This window comes from Uranotaenia lowii, chromosome 2 (assembly GCF_029784155.1).
Source record: "Uranotaenia lowii strain MFRU-FL chromosome 2, ASM2978415v1, whole genome shotgun sequence".
NCBI lineage: Eukaryota > Metazoa > Arthropoda > Insecta > Diptera > Culicidae > Uranotaenia > Uranotaenia lowii.
The window spans coordinates 128,282,259-128,299,484 of NC_073692.1; the positions used below are offsets into that span (position 1 = coordinate 128,282,259).

At 32.6% G+C, this 17,226-nt stretch overlaps 1 protein-coding gene across 2 annotated transcripts in view; it reads left to right on the top strand.

The window, feature by feature from the left end:
• Window positions 1–17,226, top strand: part of LOC129740936 (CD109 antigen-like) — a 185,622-nt gene that overhangs the window by 97,509 nt on the left and 70,887 nt on the right. Inside the window, exon 1 of one of the 2 annotated variants that reach the window (XM_055732588.1) lies at window positions 15,074–15,780. The exons of the other annotated variant lie outside the window; for it this stretch is intronic. The gene's annotated coding sequence lies outside the window, so the exon portion shown is untranslated. Of the gene's footprint in view, window positions 1–15,073; window positions 15,781–17,226 lie in introns of those variants that run through there. 2 annotated transcript variants of the gene reach the window in all.

Consider the following 17,226-nt stretch of genomic DNA (forward strand, 5'->3'; position numbering starts at 1 on the left):
AATATTGAATTATATTTGAGTGAAATCTATCATTGATAACTGATGAACCAACAAATCTACATTTAAGACGTGATTCTTAAGGGGGGGGGTAGGGTCTAACGGGTATAAAAAACACCATTTTCACGATTTTTTTCTGGAGCTATCGTTCAAACAAATGTATTCAAATTTTTTGCATTATACAAAGCATTGTTAAAAGAACATTTAGTAATTTTTTCGTAGAAAAATATTGAAAAATTAGCCGGTGACGGAGCATTTTCGAGGATGCCTTTTAGAAAACAGGATTTGCGGTGGACACTGTATCTCAGCACAGAATCATCTGAAGTCGAAAAATCAGAGCAAAATATTTTTAATAGATGTTTTTTTGGACCCCAACGTTTTTATTTAACTTAAAAATATTTTTATGAAATTTTTGTGGCTGTTGGAAGTAAAAACTACGATTTTTCACTTAAAAATCCGCCATTTTTCACCTGTAAAATCTCCTCAAAATAAAAAAAATCAAAAAAGAAAAACGTTGGGGTCTGGTATTTTATATATAGAAAATATGTTCCAAATTTGAAAAGAATCGGATAAGTAGTTTTCAAATGACGATGTCCACGGACTTTAAAAATGTGCTTTCGAGAAAAACGCGTTTGAAGTTTCTGCTCTTGCTTTCTTGCAGTATTAGATAGGAGGAGCTAAAGGCCTATAACTTCTACAGTTTTGCTTCAATTGACTTGAAAATTTGACACAACATTCTTTACATGTTTTACAATAAGAAAATAAAAAAATAAAAAAATCGATTTTTTGAAAATGTTAGACCCTACCCCCCCCTTAATGTGTTCTTAATGTAACAAACAATAATATTTTGGAAAGAATAGACCTGAAATTTTGCAAAAAATAGGAACCTGTGAAAATTGAGTTTGAATAACCAAAGATACAACGTATTCAAAATACTAACTTTCGCTTCTCGAGATTAGGATAACAACGAGACCCATTTGTGGTAATGTTTTAAAAAAGAAATACATGCTATAACTTTTCATTTTTTTTAAGTGCCTGTTTCTTTTTTAATAAAATAATTGGATCATAGATTTCAAAGTTTTGCTTTTGATATTCAAATTGAATTATTCAGCTTTGCATTTTTTATCGATAATAAAACACAAGTTATCAGATTCGCCTTTATGAAATCTTATATATTATTGTACCCTAAAGGATCTAGATATTTAAAATTTTTTTGGCATATCAGGACAAAATGATAGGAGAGGAACTTTTTTATTTTTGGAAACAGGGCAACGACGCGAAATTCAATATCATTTAATAGTAGAACTTTTTTTTGTTGTATTTAATTTGACTTTTTCCAATTCTTTTTAAATGTTTTAATCAAAAACACCTCGTAGATAATAAATATTAGGAGTTTCCTTAGGAAATGTCTAGGAGCATATTTATGAGGTGTAGGTCCACCAAAGATTGTACCATTTTCCAAAAATGGCTCCTGATCCAAACCTCTCTTTTACTTAAACAACCCTTCCTTTGATACTTGAATATAGATTCGTAGACGTATAGACGGTTTCTATAGCTGGTGACACTGACTTATCGTTGTTCCAGAATTTTACAAAACAAGCATTTAAAGAAAACTCGAATAACAGATTTATAGTTGATCCTAAAAAGTATCTTATTAACAATCCTTCCTTCATCCTTTGACTACTAGGACATGGCCGGCGCCGTTATTGATCTTTTTTTTAAAGGGAGAACATGAGTTTTGTGCATTGAGAATGAGTTGCTAATCCCAAGCTGCATTCTTTTGGCCCTTGTACAAAATTGATGGCCTCGACCAATCACGGAGTAGCAACCATTGCACTGTGGTCCAGAAATGAAATTTAGCGGGAAACAATTATTTGCGCTCTCGCCTTAGGTTTAAGACATTTGGTATCCAAGACAAAGTTATACAACTTTACAAGGCGCTACTTTTGAATGAAGCGATTTTAGGGTGGTTCATAAAACTTTTTAGATACGAAAATTATTTTTTGACTGTTATGAGATAGAGCCGTATTATGTTCAGCAATAATGTAGAACAACATAATTAATGAAACTTTGTAGAAGACTTTGAATGTCTAACTAGGGTAAATGATCTTGAGCGGAACTAGTCGAAATCTGATCTTGAGCGGAACCATTTACTTCTCGTAAGATATAGGCAATGATTATTTATGAATCTTACCGAAATGTTGAAAAAACACTTTTTCAAGATCTTTTCATACAAACTTTGTCATTTTTGCTAAAATTTATTAAATGAAATAATTTTATTAAAAGCTTTAAAAACATACGCATTTCTGGTGCAATTTTCACCAATCTGTACTGACTTTGAACGTCATTTTTTGTAACCCTTGGACGTTATAAACTGATTCTTAATGACTAAAATGGTAGAAAAATTCTTAAAAAAGCATTATCCGGGTTTTTGTAACAAGTTTTCCATCAAAATATCAATTAATCGCTTAGTTTTTAAAAGTAAAATATGATCTTGAGTGGAACCATCTCTGATCTTGAGCGGAACTACTAGCTTCCAAAATAAACCGCTAGGTGCGCTGCCTTATGCCTTATATCTCACACGCAGGTTTTACCCCTGAATGTAAGCAACACCTTTTTATTTTTCTTATTATATCAGCTTTAGGAACAGAAAAGATATAAAATTAAGTTCGAATAAAGATTACTTTAATTGGTGTAACAGCGTACCAAACCAGGCACTCAAAATGTTTAATTTTTTGGGGTACAAGAAATGTTTTTCGATTCTTTCTTTCAGAGGGACGACGGTCAGGTGGAGGAAGGCTTTCATACATATTTTTTGGCATAATTCGAGAACTTATAAAGCCAATAAAGTAAAGTCATTATTCCAAAATAAGAATCAATCTTCATTGCCATTACTATTCGATCTTAAGAAAGCAAATTTCGTTTAAAGAGGTTGTTCTTGATGTTGATATTCCAATTGAAAACGATACACCAATAAACAGAAATTCAAATTATTTTTAACACATATTCCATCAGTTCTAAAATGTGTTGCAAAGCACACCTGGTTAAATATTTTACAATACTTAACGATTCAGTTGGTGGCCTGGTATTGAAAACCTATCCGATTCCCTACTTTTTGATGTTTAGACTTGAGCTGGAACTCATGGAAATCGGTTAGGGAAATAATTGTTTTATATATTTAGCTAAATGCTTAATGATTCCATATTTTTTAAATATAAATAAATTTTATCGTGATTCTTAAGAAACTGGAATTTATTATAAATTTTATTCTATGAATAAGTTCTTTAGAGCAAGAATGCTGAAATAAAAGAAAAATCTGTAATTTCACTGAATTATGAGCAAATTTTTATCACAAAATCTGTGCCACTGAACACAGAAATTTGAAATATTCACAGATTTCACAGGAATTAGCATCACAGAAATTCATCACTGAATTTTGGGATACAAGTACAAAAAATCAGAATTTTCTACTGTTTTATTTGCAAAATCTGTAATTTAATGCATCTTCTTATGTACTACTGACTTTGTCGTAACCTTTAAAAGTTGTTCGGGGCAATATTACCCTAAACACCCCAAACATAATCATTCAAATATACTAACGATCCTATTTTTTGAGATAAAATAACTTAAATTTGAGTCAAGAGAATCTATTCTTTCAAAATAAGATACAGTGAATCAAAGTGAAAATTGAATTTATTTTTATTTTTTTTAAGTAAGAAATATCTTTGAACGGATATTTTGAGAACAACTTTGAATGGCTAAGTTTTTGTCATTTACGTAAAAACATCAATTTTTGAACTTAAATATCTTTAAAGATGATATTTAATTGAAGTTTTTACAGTTACACAAAGGTTTGGAATGATAGTTATTAAAGATGTGTTGACAGTACAAAATGGTTCCGCTCAAGATCATATTTTAGTTCCGCTCAAGATCAGCATGGTTCCGCTCAAGATCAGAATTCTTTCTTCAGTAAAACAGTTCTAGAGTTATCTGGGTTTATTCTAAAATATTTTACAAATCATCATAAGAAAGCAGAAACCAAGATCTATCCGTCGAACTAAAAAAAAATTCGTTCGGATGTAACCCCTATCCATACCGCTTGGTCAACTGTTCCGAGTTGCGTCGGATTGAGCCAATTGGTTCCGCTCAAGATCATTTACCCTATTACCGTTAAGGTTTCATGATGATTTTGCGTGTACAAGTTAGGGTGGTCCTATTAAAAACAAGTTTTTTTGTTATAACTTTGTTGGGTATGAACTTATCAAAATCATGTGTTCGACAAGTATTTAGCAAATCATTATGCGCATCTTTTGCAGCAAACAGATATTAAATATCTGTTTTTGATTCACAGTTATCATGAATTTTGTGTTCAAAAATGGCTGTTTTGTATGAGCCATAACTTCAAATGGAGCAAACCAAAAAATTCAAACTTGGTTTTGTTTGAAAAAAACATGTTAAAATCTACATTATATCAAAAAACTGGAGAGGTGTTTTTTGTTTAAAGCTTTTTATATTCATTTGAACTTTACCAAAATTGCCATTTTGTCATAGAACATTTCTATATTATTATTATTATTATTATTATTATTTTTTTCTTTATTTAGTGAACATTAACCGTATAAGTTCTAAAACTGTTGTCGGTCTCTAAGTTGTGTATTCAGTAGGAAGTGTGTGTGCAAGAGTGCTTAGGTCCTAGGTATATCTTAAAACTAAGCTTAGTGACTACTACTACTACTCATTTAAAGGATATGAGGGAAAGGATATAAAGGATAGGAAATGAGGAAATGGGAATATGGAATAGGGATAGGAGGGGAAGGGATTTCAGATAATTCCCACACCAGGTTGTGCGTAGCAAGGAAACCATTTCCTGTTTCCAAATCTCCCAAGAGTCCATATTATCGCAAGATTTACCGCGCTTGCATTCGCGTTGCTTCGGTGGATGACGAATTTCTTGGGAGGGCTAGGCGTTTTAAGTTTGCATTGGTTTTTGGCGAAGCCTAGTAACGCTCCACCCCCCGACTAGTCATACCAGCTATGTACAGTATGGTAGGCTGAGTTTCATTAAAAAGATATCTTTTAAGGGTGGACTTGAAAAGCGTCAGACTTCTAATATTTTTATGTTAGAAGGTAATGTAATAAAAAGATTTAAGCCTTTGTTCAGAAAACTATTAGAAACCATTGTTGTTCTTCTTCTATTTATGTAAAAATTCAAGTTTACATTGCCTCTAGTGTTGTATGAAAGTGGGGGTAAAGTTTGTTTTTATTAAGTTGTTTAAGATCCTATAGATCAATACACAATTTTCAAACTTATTCAAAGTATGTAGAGAAAGCACATTTGCAGAGTAAAGTTGATCAGTGGGAAACAAAATTGGCAGACTTTTAACAATTTTCAAAGCTCTTTTTTGTAGTGTTAAAAGAGGTTTTAGATTAAGGTTGCCAGAATTTTTTCCACTCCCATCCGGGCCTAGCAATTCCGGGCATTTTTTCAAAAAAAACCTGGCAAAATCCGGGCATGGATTTCAATTTTTCAAATCCAAAAACCGGGCAAAATTTAGGTGTTATTATATATAAAAGCAAAGAAAAAATGCAAAAAAAATGAAATTAATATTTTAATAATGTAATTGCTGACTTCCAAAAAGTTTTTGGAACACTCAAATATTTAAAGGTTTATAAAAGTAAATCAGCGAAATTATTTGAAACAACCGTTGAAAATTTCCATACCGTTAATCGATTTTGCTGAAACTTACTCAAAAACTTTGATTTTTTTTGTTTCTTTGTCAAAATTGTGAAAAAATCCGGGCAATATCCGGACTTTTTTCACGATATCCAGGCAACCGGGCCGGACCGGACTTTCTCGAAATTTTGCATCAAATATCCGGGCAAACCCGGATAAATCCGGGCAATCTGGCAAGCTTATTTTAGATACACAGAGGCAGCACATCCCCATATACTGTTCATGTAAGCAAAGTGCGGGTGTATGTAAGCGTAATAAACTTTCCAAGCAATTTTTTCGGAAACAAAACGTCGTACTTTTTTCAATGCAAAAATATATGAGGTGACTTTGGAGCTTACTCGGAGTATATGTTCATTCCATCGCAAATTTTCATCAATTAGGAGTCCAAGGTATTTAACTTTAGAGACCTGCTCAATTTCTATACCGTTCACAAAAATCGGAACTTTTTCTGATTGTCTTTGCAAGTTAAAAATGATAAAATTTGTTTTTTGGAGGTTCAATGCCATATGATTTTGATTGAAAAATGTTATAAGAATATTTATGTCATGCGTAATATGTTCTTTAAGGATGTCGAGGTTTTCCACTATGTATAATAGAGTTGCATCATCTGCAAAAAGCTGCAATTTACCTTTTAGAGAAAGAGTAAAAATATCATTTATATACATGATGAACAACAAAGGCCCCAAGATGGAACCTTGAGGTATACCACATTTGATAGGTAAAGTTTGACTATCGCTGGAGTTAATTCTCACAATTTGTTGTCTGTTAGATAGATAAGAATCCATAAGCTGCCTGTCATTTTCGGAGAAACCGAAAGATTTCAATTTTTTAATTAAGATCTTGTGATGAACACAATCAAAAGCTTTGCGAATATCTATAAAAACACATGCAACAGTTTTTCTCTCATCCAAGCTTTCTGCAATTGTACTTATAAGATTAGCACAAGCACTTAGTGTGTTTGATTTGGGGACGAAACCAAATTGATTGGCATGTATTAATTCATGTTGCGTACAGTGCTGTTCTATTTGATCAAATAACAATCTTTCAAAGGGTTTAGAGAGAGCATTCAGAACGGAAATCGGCCTATAATTAGTTTTATTTGTTTTATCGCCACTTTTAAAGACAGGAATAACTTTTGCACATTTAAGAACATCTGGAAACGAGTTCGAATTTATGCTTTCATTGACAAGATCCGTGTATTTATGAATATACTTGTTTTTGTATTTTTTCAAGAACTTAGTTGATATTCCATCAATTCCAGTTGCACTTTTATTATTAAGACTGTCAATTTTGTCGGACAAATAGCCTTCTGAAGCGGCAGTGAAAGAGAACTCAAAATCAGGAACTTCGAAATCAGTTTCGGGCTCCAACCAATTAGTGATAATTGATCCACTTACGTTGATGAAAAAATTGTTAAAAATTTCAGCGATTGTCGTTTCGTCACTCAATATGACACCATTTATATTTAAAGCAAAAGAGGAATCATAAGATGATTGCTTGTTGAAAACAATTTCATTGATATTATTCCACAAATTCTTAGGATTATGCAAGCTGTTAGCAATTCAATTGTCGAAATACTGCTTTTTCATCAGTTTCGATTTATTTCTAATCTCATTTCTAACTTTTTTGTAATCCGAGTCATACTTAGCATCCTGTCTTGACGCGTGGTACAATTTTCTTTTTTTAGTTATAAGATTTAGTATTTCCGAGGTAATGTAAGGTTTTCTTATTTTGTGTATTTTTCGAATTGGTAAAACTGTTGTGTTTCGCAGAACGACTTCTTTGTAGTGGGCTACAAATTGATCAAAGTTTGTAACATGATTGACACTAAGACTACTGTCATGAATCTGATCATATTGTAAAACTGTTTTTGGAACTTGTTTAGAAGATGTTTTCGAGTTAGTTTTCACTGATAATACGATAGTTCTGTGATCAGATAAATCTGAATCACTATCTAACAGCGTGAAATTGAAAGTCTGTTCATTCAGATCGGTTATCACATGGTCAATTAGAGTCGCTATGCTATTAGAGAGCCTAGTGGCATAATCAGCATTAATGCGATTCAAAATAACATAACCATTTCCTTCAACAGTACTCCGATATGTTACCGTGAGACTGTCTTTCTCATTCAGGAGGTTTATATTAAAATCTCCGAAAACTATAGTTTTTGGATGATTTGATAAAAGGGCTTCAAAACTAGCTAAGAATGGTAGGTAATTTCTTCCTGGATTGTAGACGGCAAAAATATTAAAAGAGTACTCTGGTAAAGCTATAATCAGAAAGTCCGATTCATCCATGTGCGCATTGTTGAGTACATGACATTTTTGACTATGTTTGACTGTGTGAGAATTTATCGTGCACAACGTAACATTTATATCATAACGGTAGTTAACAGATCTGAACCGCTTTTTTATAATGAAAAAAAATGTTTATTTTGAGAAAACAGTCGTAAAATTCATATAAATAAAAAAAAAAAAAAAGAAATTTCCAAGAATTGAATGAAACTAATAAAAAACGCATTGGGTGTCACGGATTAAATGATGGCTGCATTCAGGAAGGCTGATGCCGTAAGGAACCCCAGCTCTTCCGTCGTAAGCTTTGATTGCAACTCTCTTACTTTTTTCAGTTAAGTTTTTCGGCAGCTTTCGGAGAAGTTTTGCGATGTTCTTCCTTGTTTTGTAGCTAACGGAAAATGTATCTGAGCTAGAAGGCAGTCCGCATTCAGTTTTTCAAATCGACTTCGGTTCGATTGCTTTTCACCTAGAGGCTTGAATTCTTTTTCAACGTTATTTTCGAAAGCTTCGGATCCATTTTTAACAAAATTTCAACCACATATTTTTCACTAGATCCCCTCAGCCAGTGAACGACTATTCCGACTTTCCTTTGAACATTCATCACGAATACTCGAAGCTCTTGTACTAAAAACTGTGTTTTTTACTTAGTTTTGATCAAAATGATCACCGGACTACTGGCTTTCACAAGCTCCTTCTAAGAAAAATTCAAATCAAAATTTTTTGTTGGGTAGTTTCTCAATCATTTATTTCAGTTTTTTGTTCTATACATAAATAATCAAAAATCCTATTTTTTTATTTGTGCTCCTCTGGTTTTTTTTTAAGTCTTTCAAAATGTTTACAAAAGCCATTGAATAGGCAACTCTGCTTTTGTAGTGGTGAAAAATTCAGAATTGTTGACTAAGGGTGCGAACGCAAAGAAGGCAATTCCATGTCGCAGTACATAAGTGGTTTATTTCGTTATATGAAAAATAGAAATTTTGGTCATGTTCAAATGAATATAAAAAGCTTTAAACAAAAAACACCTCCCCAGTTTTTTGATATAATGTAGATTTTAACATGTTTTTTCAAACAAAACCAAGTTTAAATTTTTTGGTTTGCTCCATTTGAAGTTATGGCTCATACAAAACAGCCATTTTTGAGCACAAAATTCATGATAACTGTGAATCAAAAACAGATATTTAATATCTGTTTGCTACAAAAGATGCGCATAATGATTTGCTAAAAACTTGTCGAACACATGATTTTGATAAGTTCATACCCAACAAAGTTATAACAAAAAAACTTGTTTTTATAGGACCACCCTAACTTGTACACGCCAAATCATCATAAAACCTGAACGGTAATAGATAGACATTCAAAGTCTTCTACAAAGTTTCATTAATTATGTTGTTCTATATAATTTCTGAACATAATACGGCACTATCTCATAACAGTCAAAAAATAATTTTCGTATCTAAGAAGTTTTATGAACCACCCTAAAATCGCTTCATTCAAAAGTAGCGCCTTGTAAAGTTGTATAACTTTGTCTTGGACACTAAATGTCCTAAACCTAAGGCGAGAGCGCAAATAATTGTTTCCCGCTAAATTTCATTTCTGGACCACTGTGCATTGGCAATGTGGAACTCGTTTTACTTAGCCACGCCAGCGATCATGAAATTTGAAATGCATTGAATGATTTTATACAATATAATATTAAATTTTTATAAAACCCATGAGAAAATGGTTGTATTTTTGAAGACTATTTGAAGCATTCCGGGTTTAATGATTTAAGGTGGATGTGAGAAGTCAAACAAGCTAAGATAACAATAATATTTTGGAAAGATATAATAATTTCAGAGATACAATGATTAAAAATAGCTTAAATTCTACTTTTTTTTTTGAAATTTGAAAAGATACTACAAGTATTTCTGACATTACGATAGGAAGTTTAAAGAAAAACAAAAGTTATATTTCATTTGTTGAAGACTGCTAAACGATTTGACTTTTGTTCTAAAGTTCAGTTTAGTTTAAACTTTCTTAAAAGTCGTTAAAATTTATTTTACACAACGGAGGTGAAAAGGAATTCTTTGTCTTTTTTAGCAGAAGTCAGAACTTTATGCGATTTTCTGAAAAGTTGATCATAGATTTAAAACCTTTATTTCCATAATTTTTGTAATGTTTTACAGTTTTCCTCAAAAATTGCAGGAATTACTTAGATGATGTTCAACCTTTTTTCAAAATTTATTTTAAAAAAAAGTGGTAGAAAAAAAAAACTAATTGAATATTTGAATTCAGGGCACACAAAATTATCATATTCATAAAAACCATAAGAGTATCATTTAGTACACTTCGACAAAGTTCTTCATCAGAAAAAAGCTTGATTTAAAGAATTTATAAATTCACACAAAACCGATAAATTTGAAAGAGTAAAATGAAAGATCATATTGGTTTTTCAAAACATAATTTTAAACTTTGCCATACAAACCTAAAAGTTAAGATTTAATCATGATGAGTTTTAAACCAAAACGAAATTTTTCAGACCTCAGATCCTTAGAAATAAAAAAAGACCCAAAATTTACTCAGTCTGATGCCTGCTTTGTAGTACCATGTGATAAGCTTTATATTTTTGTTGCTAGGAGCTTATAAATCTTTATAAAAAGCTGTTTTAAAATTAACAAATTGCTATTGGTTGATATTTGATAAGCCCCTATTGATGAAATTTTTGACTTGATGTAGTCACAAATAATTATGTAAAATGACGAAAATTGCAAATGAGACAGTAATATCGAATAGGGTAACGGACCTATTTTGGACCGCTTTGGGAAGTGGCTATGCTATTTTCTGAGTAAAAAAAGTACATGTTACAATTTTTGACTGCTTCATCCATTCATTAAAAAAATCGAGGCTTTTTCTATCGAAACATATCGTCGTTTGTTGCAATATATCAAGATCAAGCCTAAAAACTCGTTTTTTTATCATTACTCTGGTCGGTATTTTGGACCACCAGGTTTCTATTTTGGACCACCTTCTGGACCTATTTTGGACCACCCTTATACTTAATCTAAATGTTGCTATATTTACGACAGCGATTGATGCGAAATTATGCGAATAATTCAGTAATGCTTTTCCTTTGTTAGTCTTGTAGACAAATTTGGTTTGTTCACGTTAATTTATTTCTTAACTAATTTTCTTCAATTTTTCTCCAGCCTCTATTTAGGTACACTTGTTTGTTAAATATTTCTTACAACCTTTTTTCCAAAACTTTAAATGCTTCAAAACAATAATTTTCGAAAAGATTAGAATAAAAACGAAAAAAACTCCTCTGTTATATTGTGTGTTTCAAATGTTTTGAAAATTCCGATAGCACACTGCAATCTCGATGAAATTGTTCTGCAGTGTTAAATACTGGCCAGTTGGCTTATCTTTAGGATCAAATTTCAGAACGCAAATCTCCTTCAGGAGACCCAATGATAAGTTAAGAAAGTCTGACATCATCAACTCCGCGACCTCAATTGATGCATTTTGACTTACAAAACCTTAGTGGATTTGGTTTGGCTTCAGTTCTGTAGAAAACATTGATTAAAAAAGATAAAAATGTGCGAGATTTATGCTATCTTTTTAACCATCTAAAAGTCAGATTTTTTTTTTTCGCTGAAAAATTCCCAAAAAATCAGTTTTATCTGTAAAACAACTTTTGTTTTAGGAAAACAATTATCGTTGGAGTAAATTTTTCAACAGTTTTTTTTATATTTACATAATAACAAAACTAGATTTTAAGTACTTTTTCGCTTGTAATTCTTACACATTCCAACAGTTTTTTTTTCCAAGTTTTTAAACATGTATAGCTATAGTTGAATAAATTTTGTGTTAAAATTGTTCTAATATTAACTGAGATATTTCAACTTTTACAAAAAATAAACTCGTTGCATATTTGCCGATTTGTTGTCGAATTTTTTTCCAAACCCCTTCTTTAGACGGGGTTTATATTTTGTCTTGTCTACCCAACCAAGTTTTTTTTCCCGAAAATCAATCTTGATTGGTTATAATTTTAAGATCATACTGTCAATAATTTTTCATGAAGCATCAAAAACAATGATTTTATAAAAATTGGTGCATGTCCAGTTTTATCATGTTTTTAAGCTTCTTTAAGCTGTAGCTTTTGACAACTGCTTATCAAACAGTTGCCATTAATTTTTAATGTAAGAATAACAGAAAGTTTAATACCCAGGTTATGTGAGTGGTCCAAAATAACTCCCTCAGGAATTAAGTAGGACCTATTTTCGACATGGGTCTAATAGCTATTAAAACAAGTTTTTTTGAATCTTCGAGCTTGCAAACCAGTTTTTAAGTGTTTTATCATAGCCGTGAACATGTTTGTAGTTGTTAAATTCATCACAGCTATGCAGAAAACCTCTTGAAAGTTGACTCCAATAATGGTACGTCCTCCTGAAATGGCCTTGATTCGGCCCAACAGTGAAAAATCAAAACTTTATTTTCAATTTTCTCTCCCTTATCAGCTTATTCCAATGAAATGAATAATGAATAATGAATAATTAGAATTATAAGAAGGAGTTTTAACTATATTTGTTCAAAATTTTCATGATCAACAAGATTTATGACAGAAATACTGGAAAAAAGCTGCAAGGTGGTCCAAAATATGTACCCGGTCCAAAATAAGTCCGTTACCCTATCATGAACGTAGCGATAAGGTGCTAAATGTATCTAAAACTTTACAAAAATAAACATATAAAGGCAAACAATTAACAAAAAATACGCATATAACTTTAAAAAAATGCATTATATCTTGGCATTTTTGTAATAAATCTTCCACTGCTTTCCATAAAATAATGAAAATAAATATAAAAAACAGGCATTTTTATAACTATGGTTTTTTGTGGCATCTGGCAAAATGTGAATTGTCGTGCCATTATTTTTCCAACCTTATTTAATATTGTAGATAAGTCATTTTTAACTTACGCACATAGTCGCTCTAAACCATGGGTGGCCAACATTTTCAACAAGCGGGCCAAATTTCAGAAATGAGATTGGCTGGCGGGCCACAAAAACAAATAGTTCTGGAGTATTCATAAAAAAAAATTATAACATATTTTTGAAAACGCTATGGACATTTGTCTAGGTCACATAGAATATAGATTCATCTTAATAAGTCATAATAAGTTTTTGTTACTTGCAAATTTTTACAAATTTCACTCCATTTGAAAAATTGTAGAAATATTATGCTATACGAAATTAATTATCCCTCCCAATTTATGTATATTTTCATGGGATTTAAATCCTCCTCGGTTTATTCATCCCAAAAATGTCAAAACGCGTGACTTCAATAGACATCATGTCAATTTTATGGTCATCAAATTGAAAAAAAAGACCGCCCATTTTCCAAAGTTTTCAAGTTCACCGTGCTCATTAGAAAAATTTTATAGATAATTTAGGAAAAAACTGCAGAATGGAGTTGTTGAAAAAAAGTAACAGTCCCAAGCTTTTGACATTCAAAAGAATTTTTATTTCAACGAACTAAAGTTTGCGTCAACGAATCAACCATAGGAAACATAAAACCGGGATTTTTAACGAACTTTTGTTATATCACAAAAAATATTGATTTTAGAAAGTACGGACCGTAACATCAACTCAATCGAACTTTTTTTAATTTTCCAGTAACTCGATTTGACAAGTGTATTGGGAAAGACTTCTTTAAACAGGATTAATACGAATTTGATTGTTTTTTAATCATTGCCTATTCTTTAGTAAAAATTTTGCTAAAAAAGTCGTTCTTTTGAGAGATTTGTCCGCACCAAACCGATTCTAGTTTAATTATACTACTCAACTGTAAAATCTGTCTAGTTTTTCATTATTGGTGTACACAAACACAAATCACGTTGCCAATTAAAGTATATTTGGATTTGGTTTAATTTTCAAAATTATACCCTTTTCTGGAAAGCTGAACAAACAATTACCTACAAATTGGAAAAATGTACTGAGCAAACTTTCGATAAGTTTCATAATTTGTAAAAGTTATTAAATTGTTATGGAACGAAGGTTTTGAAATAGAGTTCAGGTTACAAATGGTTGAAGTTGTTGTAAAAGTATAATTTCAATAATAATGTTGATATGATTCGGTGATTTAAAAAAAAATTAAACAATATTGATGGGGTCTTACTATCTTTCTGAGACTATCCAAGCTCCTCAATATTAAAACTAGACTCCGCTCGAACACTCCTCATATTAATGATATGTAGTCACCAAAACCCAATCGGAGTACTTTGAAAAATGTGGGATGAAATTTACAGATAATGTGTCAAATACCGTACAATTTTGATATTTCAAAAATTGTAATTGTAATCAATTTTTTCAGTGATGGTAACCTTTTTTGAAAAATTATATGAGGCCCTTAGAGCCAAAGAAGTATAACTGCAAAAAATTTCTATTTTGAGTAAATAATGCCAAATGATTCTTCTAGTTTCAAATTATATTTGGTTATTTTTTTTAGATTTTTAATTTACGTTCGAAAGAAAATTTCAAATGTTTCAAAAACGTATGGAAAATGGCCAAACACAACAATTTAAAAGCGTGTTTTCTAGAAATTAGTTGTAATACACTTTTATTCCTTTGGTTTTTATCTTTTCAAAGAAATTTTCAGATATTTGTTTTGAATTTAGCTAGTTTTGATTCAGATATATTCATCCAAATGATATATAAAGAACAAGAAAAAACGTTCAGTTCCAATAACACGTCTTTTCCAAAATGAGCTTCGCGGGCCACAAAAAGCTGGTCGCGGGCCACATGTGGCCCACGGGCCATGGTTTGGCCACCCATGCTCTAAACAGTTTATTGACTTTTTTTGTTCTAATAATGAAGCAAACAAACATGAACCATTCTAGTAATCCTCTCGATTCTCTCACTGCTTCAAGTGAGAAGAGCAAGCGGGAGAGACCGGTAAAAGCATAACAATCTCATTCTCACGGCTCACCTCAGTTCAGCAGCATGTAAACAGTTTATTCCCGGTTCCCGGTGTAGGGTTTCACTTCCATACAGAGAGCCAGTCTACGTCGAGGTGCCATTCGTAACGGTTGTGTTGTGTTTTCGGTCTAGATCCGTCAGTTGCTGGAAGTGACCGTTTCATTCCGTGTGTCGATGTGAGCAAGAGATTCAGGGAACCTGAAGCTGAACCAACACCTCGATGAATACAAATTTCGAGAGCGCGCGGCTTCTTGCGTGAGGCGTATTGTTGTGTTTTTTTTTTGACGCGTATTGGGTCTTTGCAACGAGGTGCTCGGTTCGTTGATGTCCAGTCCAGCCAGAGGTCCGGCCAGATATTACTCTATCGGAATAGTGCCGGTTACTGTGTGTGTGGGGTTTCAATTGAAGGTTTCAAGTTTATTATTCACTCTCCTGATTCAGCTACTTGGAGATTCGAAGTCTAGTGCCTCTCCGTTGGCAGATCGTATTTGTTGCAGCAGTGTGGATTTGGTGTGGCTTAGTTCTGCAGGTTGTCCCGTGTGACGGGTGGTACCCCAATTAGGTCTGTGATCGTCCAGTAATTGTTTATTGCAGTTCGGTGATTGTGAAGCTCCCCGGATCGGGTGCTACAGATGGGTCAAAGTGCAGTGTAATCCATTAACCCAGTGGCGAGTTAACTAATCGTGCTAGAAGCAGCAGTAATTGAATCAACTTTCTGGCGTAGGGTGGAACCCACAGGACGGGTTAAACGAAGCGTGGACCAGTAATTTGGAGGCTCTGCGAGCACACCAACACAGCCAGGTAAGAATGCTGCTAATCACCGAAAAAACAATTTGAAATTGAGGCTCTTAAAAGGGTGTTCCTATTCAAGTCTTCCAATGAATAGAAATTGGGCGTTGACAAAATACCTAAATCGATTGCACAATTGGTCTTAATCCACTGAAAGTTCTGACAAATTCAAAGCTGCTTTCCAGCTTATTGTGCCACCTGTAGATTCACACCTTAAAGGTGTCCATTGAGAAGAATGCCTTCAGTTGAGGGCGTGGATCGCTTGTTGGTGTGTGTATTTTTGGTTTTGACTTTCATTCGAAGTTTTGGTCTTCTAACATACGTCATCGTTTATATTTAATGAACTTCTATCCTGCCAAATAATGTGATCATTCAAAAAGATTAAATTCGATTCATGTTGCAATTATTATAATCCAGACAGGTAAAATTCCGTTTAATGATCATTACTCATCCTAACACCAATACAAACGATCCCATAAAGTTGAAGTCATTTTGCACAACCACCAAAGTCGATCTCTCTGAGACGATCTCCCAAACTGAGCACGTCCATGGTGATCTGATCGTACAGACACCAGTTCAAACAAAAAAAGGTGTATTTTGATTTTATATTATGCACTGTTTGACAGATCGGTGACTTCGTGCCGTTCCCGTCGTATCGTATATGGTCAACAGTGAGATAGCATAGAAGCATAGAATATGATAAAAGTATGTATGTAGTACGTACATGCATATATCAACGATTCTGTTGTCGCTCTGTTGGATGACTGGACTGTGACTTTGGATCACAGCACCGCCCCGCAATAACAACATTAGACCTACGCATGGTCCTCTCGGTGTTGCCGGACACGCCGTAGAATGACACATTTGCGTCCATTTTCAATTGTTGATCTCTGAACCCTCTGTCTGTGACGTAATTTTGAGTTTGATAGGAGATTCCCGTTAGCGAGGTCAAACAGTGTAGGTACAAACGGTTAAAGTTCTCACCAATTTATCAAAAAAATCTTCAGAACCCTAGAAAACATTAGAACCCATAAATTGAGTTTAGAGGCTAAATGTAGATCTGAATCAGATTTATTTTTCTAATTTTAACATGGATAGGATTTAACTTTCTATGTTCATCTACAAGCAATGTACTTCTGTCTCCCAACCCCATATTTTTCATAAATCTGAACCTGAAATTTTAATTGGCTCATCAATGAATTCTTCTAATTTTTTTTTTGGTTTTTGAACATTTTTAAATATTATTTCTATCTACGGATTCTAGAGTCAAATGTTATGAAATTGTGATGATATATTTATCAAAATATTGTTGTTGTTGTTTTGTTGAGATATCCATAGTATGTATAACATCAGTTTATTTTAGTCTATACAATACACAAGAGTAGAGTATTTATTCAAATCATTCATCAGACTTTGGTTATCATCTCTAGTTTTGGTGATATGGCGTATGGAAATTTT